We start from the raw sequence: 11,470 nt of genomic DNA on the forward strand, positions 1-11,470 counted from the left end.
TAGCATGACTAGCAAGTCGCTAGCATGATTCTAGCATGACTAGCAAGTCGCTAGCATGATTCTAGCATGACTAGCAAGTCGCTAGCATGATTTTAGCAAGACTAGCAAGTCGCTAGCATGATTTTAGCATGACTAGCAAGTCGCTAACATGATTTTAGCATGACTAGCAAGTCGCTAGCATGATTTTAACACGACTAGCAAGTCGCTAGTATGATTTTAGCATGACTAGATAGATGAGATAGACTAGATAGGTTTGAAGATAGATAGATAGATAGATAGATAGATAGATAGATAGATAGATAGATAGATAGATAGATAGATAGATAGATAGATAGATAGATAGATAGATAGATAGATAAGGTTTGAAGATAGATAGATAGATAGATAGATAGATAGATAGATAGATAGATAGATAGATAGATAGATAGATAAGGTTTGAAGATAGATAGATAGATAGATAGATAGATAGATAGATAGATAGATAGATAGATAGATAGATAGATAGATAGATAGATAGATAGATAGATAGATAAAGTTTGAAGATAGATAGATAGATAGATAGATAGATAGATAGATAGATAGATAGATAGATAGATAGATAGATAGATAGATAGATAAGGTTTATAGATAGATAGATAGATAGATAGATAGATAGATAGATAGATAGATAGATAGATAGATAGATAGATTAGTTATTAGTTAGAAAGAACATAGATAGTTTAAAGCTTAATTGAGTATCAATGGCTTCTAGCAGTTTAGATTAAACATAGTTGAAACAGACATGGACTTTTGGTCAATGAAAGTCTATGGGACCTTTTTATGATTTTTAATATTAATTTTTAAGAAAACCATAACTCAAACCAGTCTGAAAAGATATAGCAATCTAAGTCTGAACAGTATGAAGATCTGACCCGAGTTTGGAGTATGTAGCTTGAACGGTCTAGGAGGAGTTAGTGTCTAAAAATTTTTCGGTAAAAAAAATAAGAAGAAGAAGAAGAAGAAGAAGAAGAAGTTTAAATAGGATTTCAGTAAGTTGGCTTTCCCAAGCCAACTTAATAAGATTAATTTACAGGGGGTTTTTTTTCAACTGCTTACACACAAAATCTTTACTTGTCACACAATATCTGAAACATGACACTCAAACACCAGAACCATACTCCAAATCTGTGAAACCATACATTTATGCTCAGCCTTTGACTCAGTTTTCAATTTCATAAAACACTTTTTGCAAAACACAACACAATTCTCTATGTAACACACAAAAATCTGTCAGGAAGTATCTTGATTTCCTTTAAAAAAAATAACCAATCCAAATGCCACACTAATTCATCAATGTCTCACACTAACTCCTTACATGTGCAAACACTCATTGCTTTACTTACAGTTTTTCTCAATCGATTTGACACTTTTCTCAAATGAAATGTACTTGTTCTCAAAACAATTAGCACAGTCAAGATTAATCAAGATCAAGTCAAGATAATTTGTACAGCGCTTTTTACAATACAAATTGTGTCAAAGCAACCTTACAGTATTAAAATAAGATAATAAAGTGTCAATAATAATGCAAAAGTTCCATGTTGCATCAAAGTCAAATTGGAAAGGACTCACCCGGTTCCCATGGCCTTGTGCCAGTAGGGTAGGAGTTCTTTCCTGATGATCTGTCTCTGGGGCTCATCTAGTTGACACGGTATCCGCTGACATTCGGATGTAGGTGTTGATCTGCTCTTGGTACGGACTGGATCTGGGAGACTGCAGTGACCAACTGATCTGGATACAGACTGGATCTCGTGGCTATGGTGACCTTGGAATAAGAAACAAACAGACTTATATTACAGTTTTTTTCAATCGCTAACAAGCGTTTACCCATACTTCAGATACTTTTTCTAAACTATTAACACAGACTCACACCTACAAAACACAATTGGCCAAATGGATAATTTTCTTCTCAAAAATACATTTTGTTAAATATATACTAACTCTTCATTTCAAAATAGAACACATCGTTCTCTGCACACACTAACTTTACCAGAACACTGGAAATCTGACTCAAAATGAAATTATTCTGTCAAAGAATAACACTTGTTTTCACTTCACAAGGTACATGCAGTCAATCAAAGTACACCAGGTTTTAAAATACTGGCTATTGTTGACATTACAAAAACTGCATAGACTTTTTATGTTTCAGTTTTACAGGTATTTGCATGCAAAACATGCAATCCACCATTTTGACACTAAATTTCTTGGTTGGGAACTGTCTGTCCACATGTACAGTAATGTTCACATTCAAAAGCATTCCAGTAAAAAGCAAATAAGTTTCTTTTTCTGTTTATTACAGGAGCTACAGTAGAAACATGGTATGATAGAACATAAGTTTTTCTGTATTGCTTACAGTGAACAAAATATCCATGAAACATACAAGAGCATTCTGAACAAAAAAGAAAAAGAGAAAAAATAACAACAGCAAAAAGCCCAGATAAAAAAAAAAAAAAAAAAAAAGGGGGGGTTGGGGTCTAAAAAAAAGCACAAAATTACTGTATCTAATCTCTGCGATCTTCAGGGTTATGCCACATGTTTCCAAACAGGGTTGGGGCCATTCATGAATTGAATTGAGAATGAATGGTAAATTCCAATTCACTTCCTGGAATTGGATTTGGAATTGGAATGTCAGGAAACAGAATTGAAATCAAATAAATTCCAAAAAATTCCACTTGAGTTGCTAGTTTATAGTACATTAAATATTGTAAATCACAGAAACAACAAACATATAAAAGAAATACAAAGTACTGTATGTTTAGTATGTTAAGCATGGTCATGTCACATGCCAAATTTCAGGAAATGATGATAATTCGATGCAATAAAAAGTGAATGAAATACATGAACATGACAATTTTTTTTTTGTGAGTTGACATATATTATGTGGTAATCATATATTGAATGTACAGTACATACAGAAACTTATCACCACTGTCATTCAATTAAATTTTTATTTACTTGCATTTGATCAACTCTATTTCGTACTTGGTATTTGTAAAGCATAATAAATAAAGTTCAAATGTATGTCTCTAAATGCAATCACAAATAGATGCTCAGAAACAGCAATGAATGGAATTCAGTGGAATTTCCCTGAATTGAATTCCACATCCTGTAATTCCAATTCAATTCCAACTCTGTTTCCTGTAATTGTTGTTGAATTCTAATTCCAATTCCATTTCCTTCTTTGAACTGGAATTGTTGAGTTCATTCCTGAATTGACCCCAACCCTGTTTCCAAAACATCACTCCTCAAAGTCCTCATTGTAAATGTAATAGAAAAAAATAACCACTGCCTCTGAGTCTAAGCCAGACTGGAATCAGCTGTGGCTGGCCCAATTTACCCAACATAAATCAGCTGTGTGTCAATTATTCAATTGTTTGTTTATTATCAGCTGAGATATATTTTTGATATTGATATTGTTTTTGAATTGATATCACTGCAGAAGCAGAGGTTTTTATACTGTATCTAAGGTTTGGAATATTGTTTTTGCTATTGTGGGATGTTGTGTGTTAACATTCGTAAATACTACAAAAACAATCCATAGTTTTGTTGGGAGGTATAGCTTGTCTGTTAAGAAAATGTAAGCATTGTGTAAATGTGTTCACTGACTGCATATTGGGTGAAAACGACATGAAATGTGTAGTGAATTTTACAGAAGACTCATCTCATTTTAACTTGGTCCACCTAGGGGCGCCAATTATGAAGTGAGTTCTGCTTTCGCCCACTAGAAAAGCGAAATAGTGTAGTGATGGGTACTCGCGTCACAGATGACGTAATGATTCTTGGATCACATGTCACTTAATGTGTGGTAATGAGTACATCACGTAAGAAAGATTGGTGGGATATCTAGCTTGTAGAACCTCTCACTGTATTATCAACACAAGGAAGACACAAGTGTAATAAAATAAATTTATTAACAAATGATAGACAAGAGTAATCAACTATTAAATGAATACAATAAATGCAAAAGGAATAAAGTGCATAAGATGCATAAAATGTGATTCAGTTGGGTGTTACTATGTCATAGCTATGTTATCTTATGGAAAGATAAACTGTTGCTACTCTGAAACAAATAAGGTGAAGAACCTTATTTTGCATCAAACAAATAAATGAGCTATTATTTGTTATCAACTGCAATCAGCTATACAATATCTAATGTAAATTAGAAAAATCATATACTGATAGTACACAACAATGCCAAGGTCTCTGGAAGAGGATTGGAAGTGATATTTACGTTCTCTGTGGTTGATTGAGCAGTCCGGTAGCGGTGAATTCTTCCACTGGTTGTGCTGGGAGCAGTCAGTGGGAAAAGGAGCAGGAATCCGTTTCGACAGCCTTGAGCATGAAGCGCTGTAGGATGCTGTTCTCCTGGAACACCAAAGGGTCCTAAGATCTGGAACACGCAGATGTGGCCCTGGTGTAGGTGCTGAAGGCCCTTAGCTTGGAACACGCAAGCAAAGGTACCTGAAGTGAAGGTTTGCTTGCTGGAGCTCAACCTTGTTGCAAATGTCTGTTGGTCTTCTGCCTCTCTGGGCTAGAGACTCAGAACTTGTTCAATCCGCTTTGTCTCTCTCGGATGGAGACTTAGGACGTGCTGCATCTGTTGTTGCCTCGCTGGACGAAGACTCTGAACGTGGAAAATATCTCTTTCTTCACAGACAGAACGTGGTCGTATCTGCTGCTGCCTCAAAGCTGGAGACTTGAAGCGTGGAGCGTCTGTTTCTGTCTCTCTGGACAGTAGGCTCAGAATGGTTGTGTCTGTTAGTGTCTCTCTCTTGTGGAGCTGGAGACTCAGAATGGAGGTATCTGTTGCTGCCTTCCCAGTAACGGGCCGCAGACTCAGAAAGAAGTTTGATCTGTTACTGTCTCACCCTTGTAATGGGCCGCAGACTCTGAACTTTGTTGCTCTGTTAGTGTCTCTTCCTTCACAGGCCGCAGACTCAGAACTTTGTGTAACTGTTATGTCTTTCCCCGACGGGACTCAGACTCAGTACAAGGAGTGTCTGTTGGAGAGGTACCTATTATAACTTTCCGATGAGGAGGAGATTGCAATTTGGTGCTTCTCCATTTCCATGCTGTGATTGGTTGGTTCCATCAGAGCGGGGGACATGGGGTAGCCCACCCTTCTTTCCTCTTGTGGAAGTCATTTGCATAGTCCAAACACAAAGTTAAAAAAGGTGTCAATAATGTTTTACTGGTGCATTTCTCATTTTCCAAAACACAATCAGAAAACATTTGGTCATGTAATGAACACATTAAGTCCAAACATGATGGGAAACGATTGAACTGTCATGCATGCATTCATTTGTCCATTAACAGCTGAGTTTGTGTAAGATGTTGCACTACACATCGCTGTCAGTGAGAATACTTATTTCTCTGAATAAGTATAAGATGTGTGTGTTATGGTTCGCATCAGTTCAAGGTTTGAAAACACAGTTATGAATGGATTTGGATGGATCCTTGTGATCTCTCTTTGTTTCCCCCACTGCGTGCTGCGTCTGGAGATCCTAAGGCATTTTTATGGCCACCACAGGCCAAACCTTAGGAAACAGTATCAAGGTGGGTGAAGGGCAGAAACTGCGTCTTGACCAATAGGAAGTTCTGTTCTTCCTGGGTTTTTGTCCCAAAGGTCTCTTCTTGCCCTCTAAGAGGTGTCTGGCAGTTGTCCTGGCATCCTTATCTGATGGCGTTGGACAGTTTGCTTATGTTAGTCCACCAAGATCCAATCAAAATGTAGCAAACCTTTGTCCACTATTGTGGCCAGGGAGGGGCCCTCGCCATAAACTGGGCCCTGGAATGCGTGGTCCACTACAAATGTGTGAATGGTATGGCCATAAAAGACCGATGCTGTGCTAATTGTGTTTAGAGTTTTGAAAATGTGACAACTGTTTGGACAAACGCTTGTTAGCGACTGAAAAAAACTGTAATGTAGATGCAAAAGTTCCATGTTGCCACAAAGTCAGATTGGAGAGGACTCATCGGGTTTTCGCGGCCTAGCATCAATGGCTGTCTAGGTGATGAGGTCCTCACTGATGATCTGTCTCTGGGGCTCATCTAGTTGACATGGATTCTGCTGACTTTTTAGGGAAGTAGAGGTTATCTCTGGTTGCTGATGGGTACGGACTGGATCCGGGGGACTGCATTGACCGTCTGATCTAGATACAGGTCGCTACGGTGACCTCAGAATAAGAAGGAAAGATACTAATACTAGCGTAGATGCCATTCTTCTTCTGATGCAACGAGTACATGGTGTTATGGGAAAGTGTTCCCGGTTCCGGTTGACCTAATTAATGCAGCCTAACAATCCTTTAACGGATTTGGATTATAGAAATGTGTTAAGTGTAGGCCAGGTCAAACAGATGGGTCTTTAATCTAGATTTAAACTGACAGAGTGTGTCTGCCTCCTGAACAGTGTTAGATAGATTGTTTCAGAGTTTGGAAATATGAAAATTATCTGCCCCTGCAGTTGATTTTGATATTCTAGGTATTATCAAATTTAGTTTTGAGAACGCAGCAGATGTGAGGGACTATAATATGATAAGAGCTCGCTCAAGTACTGAGGAGCTAAACCATTCAGGGCTTTATAAGTAATTAGCAAGATTTTAAAATCTATACAATGTTTTATAGGGAGCCAGTGCAGTGTTGACAGAACCGGGCTAATATGGTCATACTTTCTGGTTCTAGTAAGAACTCTAGCTGCTGCATTTTGGACCAGCTGGAGTTTGTTTACTAAGCGTGCAGAACTGCCCAATAAAGCATTACAATAATATATCCTTGAGGTCATGAACGCATGGATTAACGTTTCTGCATTTGACATCGAGAGCATAGGTCGTAATTTCGATATATTTTTTAGATGAAAAAATGCGGTTTTGCAAATGTGGCTTTCGAAGGAAAGATTGCTATGGAAAAGGACACCTAGGTTCCTGACTGATGACGAAGAATTGAGAGAGTAGTCATCGAGTATTAGACAGTGTTTTAGGTTATTACATACAGAGGTTTTAGGTCCAATAATTAACATCTCTGTTTTTTTTTTTTCAGAATTTAGCAGTAAGACATTTCTCTCCATCCAATTTTTTATATCAACTATGCATTCTGTTAGTTTTTCAAATTGGTATGTTTCGCCGGGCCTTGAAGAAATATAAAGCTGCGTATCATCAGCATAACAGTGAAAGCTAACACCATGTTTCCTGATGATATCTCCCAAGGGTAACATATAAAGCATAAAAAGTAATGGCCCTAGTACTGAGCCTTGAGGTACTCCATACTGCACTTGTGATTGATATGATATCTCGTCATTCACTGCTACGATTTGATGCCAGTCAGATAAGTATGATTCGAACCATGCCAGTGCACAACCACTAATGCCAACATAATTTTCAAGTCTATTTAAAAGAATATTGTGGTCAATAGTATCAAACGCAGCACTAAGATCCAGTAGCACTAATAGAGAGATGCAACCACGATCGGATGACAGGAGAAGGTCATTTATAACTCTAATAAGAGCAGTCTCTGTACCATGATACGGTCTAAAACCTGACTGGAAATCCTCACAGATACCATTTTGCTCTAAGAAGGAACACAGTTGTGAGGATACTACCTTTTCTAGTATCTTTGACAGAAAAGGGAGATTTGAGATTGGTCTGTAATAATTTAATTCATTTGGATCAAGTTGTGTTTTTTTAATTAAAGAGGCTTAATAACAGCCAGTTTGAAGGTTTTGGGGGCATATCCTAACGATAGTGACAAATGAATAATATTCAGAAGAGAGTCTATGACTTCTGGAAGCACCATTTTTAGTAGCTTAGATGGAATCGGGTCTAACATACTTGTTGTCGGTTTAGATGATTTAACAAGTTTATACAACTCTTCCTCTCCTATAGTAGAAAAGGTATCCAAAAACAAAGTTATCTTACAGTTTTTCTCAATTGCTTAAACACATTTCTTGAAATTATGCCTCTTATTTGCAAAACTCTAAACACAAATCCACAACTTCTAACTCATTTCCCCAAACTTCCTATACTGAGGTCAAAATGAAGCTCTCCACTCAAAACAATTAAATCTTGCTGAAAAACCAAACTTTGCTTTCAGACATGACACACAAATCCTCAAAAACACACACACTACAACACAGTTTTACACACTGATGAGATAAATTCAAAACAATACTACAAAAACAATACAAATAAAAAACTTTTCACATGATGAACACAACAAATCTATTCCTTTGCAAGTGTTTTATTCCTTAATTGAATGTACTGTAGAGTACAGTACAAAACAGCAAAAAACAACAAAATAATTATTCTGCCCAGCATCCTGTCTTTGGTCTGGGACAGGCCAAAGAACCTCTTCAGCATCACAGGCTAAATTAGCCCTGGCCAGGCAGCAGGGGTCAAATCCTCTTGCATGCCTGATCCAACCCTGGCACTCATCAACTAAAATATAGGAGACTGCTTGTCTTCTTGCCCTTGCTCTTCCTCTGTCTCTTCCATATTGTTGTCGTCATCGTCCTCCTTCTTCTCCTCCTCTTCCTCTTTCACCTCCTACTCTTCCTCTTCAAAATTACACATTACTGTATGTGGGATATTGATTGAAAAAGACTGGATAGGATTTACAGTTACACTTGTACTAGTGGTCTGACAAAAAATAAAAATAAATAAATAAAAGCACACAACATCATTGTGAAACAGAAAAAAAAAAGAAATATGGGCACAAAGGTGAAAATAAAAATAAGAAAGTCCACTGTCCTCTGTCTATATATGCGTTCTAATTGAAGGTTCATGAGCTGTACCTTTGATCTATTTCAGAGAACTGCTTTATCATTGGTTGATCTATATTATCTTCATTAGTGAAAGTCAAGATTCACTTGAATAATTCATGGCAAATTTACAAAAAAGTCTAATAGAAATGTGTAGAATATATGATTGACAGTTTAGGACAACTAGATCAAAAAAATTTGCATTTAGGTAATGATTTATACGATGAGCTAATGACTTGATGTTTTGAGGGGTAAGACTATTGCACAGAGAACTACAGTATATACTGTAATACATTTTGAGCAACATGACAATAGCAACTGATAATGTAGGAAACTGCAGACAAATGTATATTTCATTTCTGATCTGAGAAATGCACCAAAGTGACTGAGAAAAACTTTTATCCTTTTATCTCCATCGAAGTTTCTGATTGGTGTGTGCTAAATTTTGACTCCTAGTGTTTCCACTTGGGTAGTTGTGTGCTAATTGAGCTCAAACTTCGCAGACTTGAGTGAACAATATTGAATGCTTGTGCTTTCTAAATGACCTCATGGTGTAAGCACTGAGAAATGTAGGGATTTGTGTGTAGAGTTTTGCAGTAACAGTTCACCAAATATAACTCATGTGTTAAAGCAGGGGAATAGTGTTTATAGTTTAGGGAAATGGGTGTGCTTTTTCAAAAATGGCGTTATAGTTTTGAAATTTTAGTTCAAAAGACTGGTTATAGTGTTTTAGCAATTGAGAAAAACTGTAACTGAACAGTTACATTTTACTGCAAAATGAAGCACTGAAATGTTTTCTAGTAATGCATTTATTACAGTTTTTTTTTCAACTGCTTACACACAAAATCTTTACTTGTCATACTATTTGTGAAACTTGACACTCAAACACCAGAACCACAAACCAAATCTGCAAAACCATACGCAAATTCTCGGCCCTTGACTCTTTTTAATTTCAGAAAACACAACGGTAACACTTTATAATAACTATCCGTTATAACTAGTTAATAGACCATTAATAAACTGTTAGTTAATGAGTAATAAATGACTTGTTAAATAACAGTTAATAGTTTGTTAATTATTTATAACTGTGCCTTATAGATAGCCAATAGATAGCTTACAAGCTGTTAGTTAACAAGTTATAAATGACTTGTTAACTGTATTTTAATGATTTATAACTATACCTAATAAATTAGTAATAGATCATGAACAAGCTGTTAGTAAATTACTTACTAAAGACTTGTTAAGTATCATTTAATAGTTTATATATGTTATTGGGACGTTATTCTAAAGTTGCAACTATTCTTCATTTATTAACTGTTAGTAAATGAGGAATAGTTGCAACTTTAGAATAACGTCCCACTAACATACATAAGCTAATAACTAACACTTAACTAATACATTAACTCACACTTTACAGATCAGTTGTTCATAGTTAACCATCTACTAATACCAGTGACTTTGTACTTTGTAGAACAGCAAATGGATGGAACAAGTTCAAGCTACAGAAATTTGATGTGATATTTAAAATACACAATTTTTGTACCTCAACCTTGTTCCACCCATAGGCTTTTCTGAGGTTTGGGCACTTTTTGTGCTAAACATGAAAACAAAATAAATAAAAATCTAGCCATTGGCATTATTGATATGAAGATGTTTTATCACACCTTGGACCCTCTATACTGAGTGAACCAGCGGCGATCCATTTGCTGTTCTACCATGTTTCACTTTTATTAGTAGGTGGTTAAACTATGAACAACTGATCTGTAAAGTGTGAGTTAATGTATTAGTTAAGTGTTCGTTATTAGCTTATGTATGTTAGTGGGACGTTATTCTAAAGTTGCAACTATTCCTCATTTACTAACAGTTAATAAATGAAGAATAGTTACAACTTTAGAATAACGTCCCAATAACATATACAAACTATTAACTGATACTTAACAAGTCTTTAGTAAGTAATTTACTAACAGCTTGTTCATGATCTATTACTAATTTATTAGGTATAGTTATAAATCATTAAAATACAGTTAACAAGTCATTTATAACTTGTTAACTAACAGCTTGTAAGTTATCTATTGGCTATCTATAAGGCACAGTTATAAATAATTAACAAACTATTAACTGTTATTTAACAAGTCATTTATTACTCATTAACGAACAGTTTATTAATGGTCTATTAACTAGTTATAATAGATAGTTATAAATAATTAAACTATTAACTGCTATTTAACAAGTCATTTATAACCCATTAACTAACAGTTTATTAATGATCTATTAACTAGTTATAACGGATAGTTATTATAAAGTGTTACCAACACAACACACAATTCTCTATGTAACACACAAAAATCTAACAGGAATCATCTTGATTTCCTTTTTTAAACACAACCAATCAAAATGCCACAGTAATTCATCAGTGCCTCACACTAACTTCTCACTTGTGCAAACACCCATTGCTTTACTTAAAGGAACACTCCACTTTTTTTGGAAATAGGCTCATTCTCCAACTCCCCCCGAGTTAATAAGTTGAGTTTTACCGTTTTGAAATCCATTCAGCCGTTCTCCTGTTCTGGCGATATCACTTTTAGCATAGCTTAGCATAGATCATTGAATCCTATTAGACCAATGGCATCACGTTCAAAAATGACCAACGAGTTTCGATATTTGTCCTATTTAAAACTTGAC

Source organism: Garra rufa, chromosome 13 (assembly GCF_049309525.1).
Source record: "Garra rufa chromosome 13, GarRuf1.0, whole genome shotgun sequence".
Classification (NCBI taxonomy): Eukaryota; Metazoa; Chordata; class Actinopteri; order Cypriniformes; family Cyprinidae; genus Garra; species Garra rufa.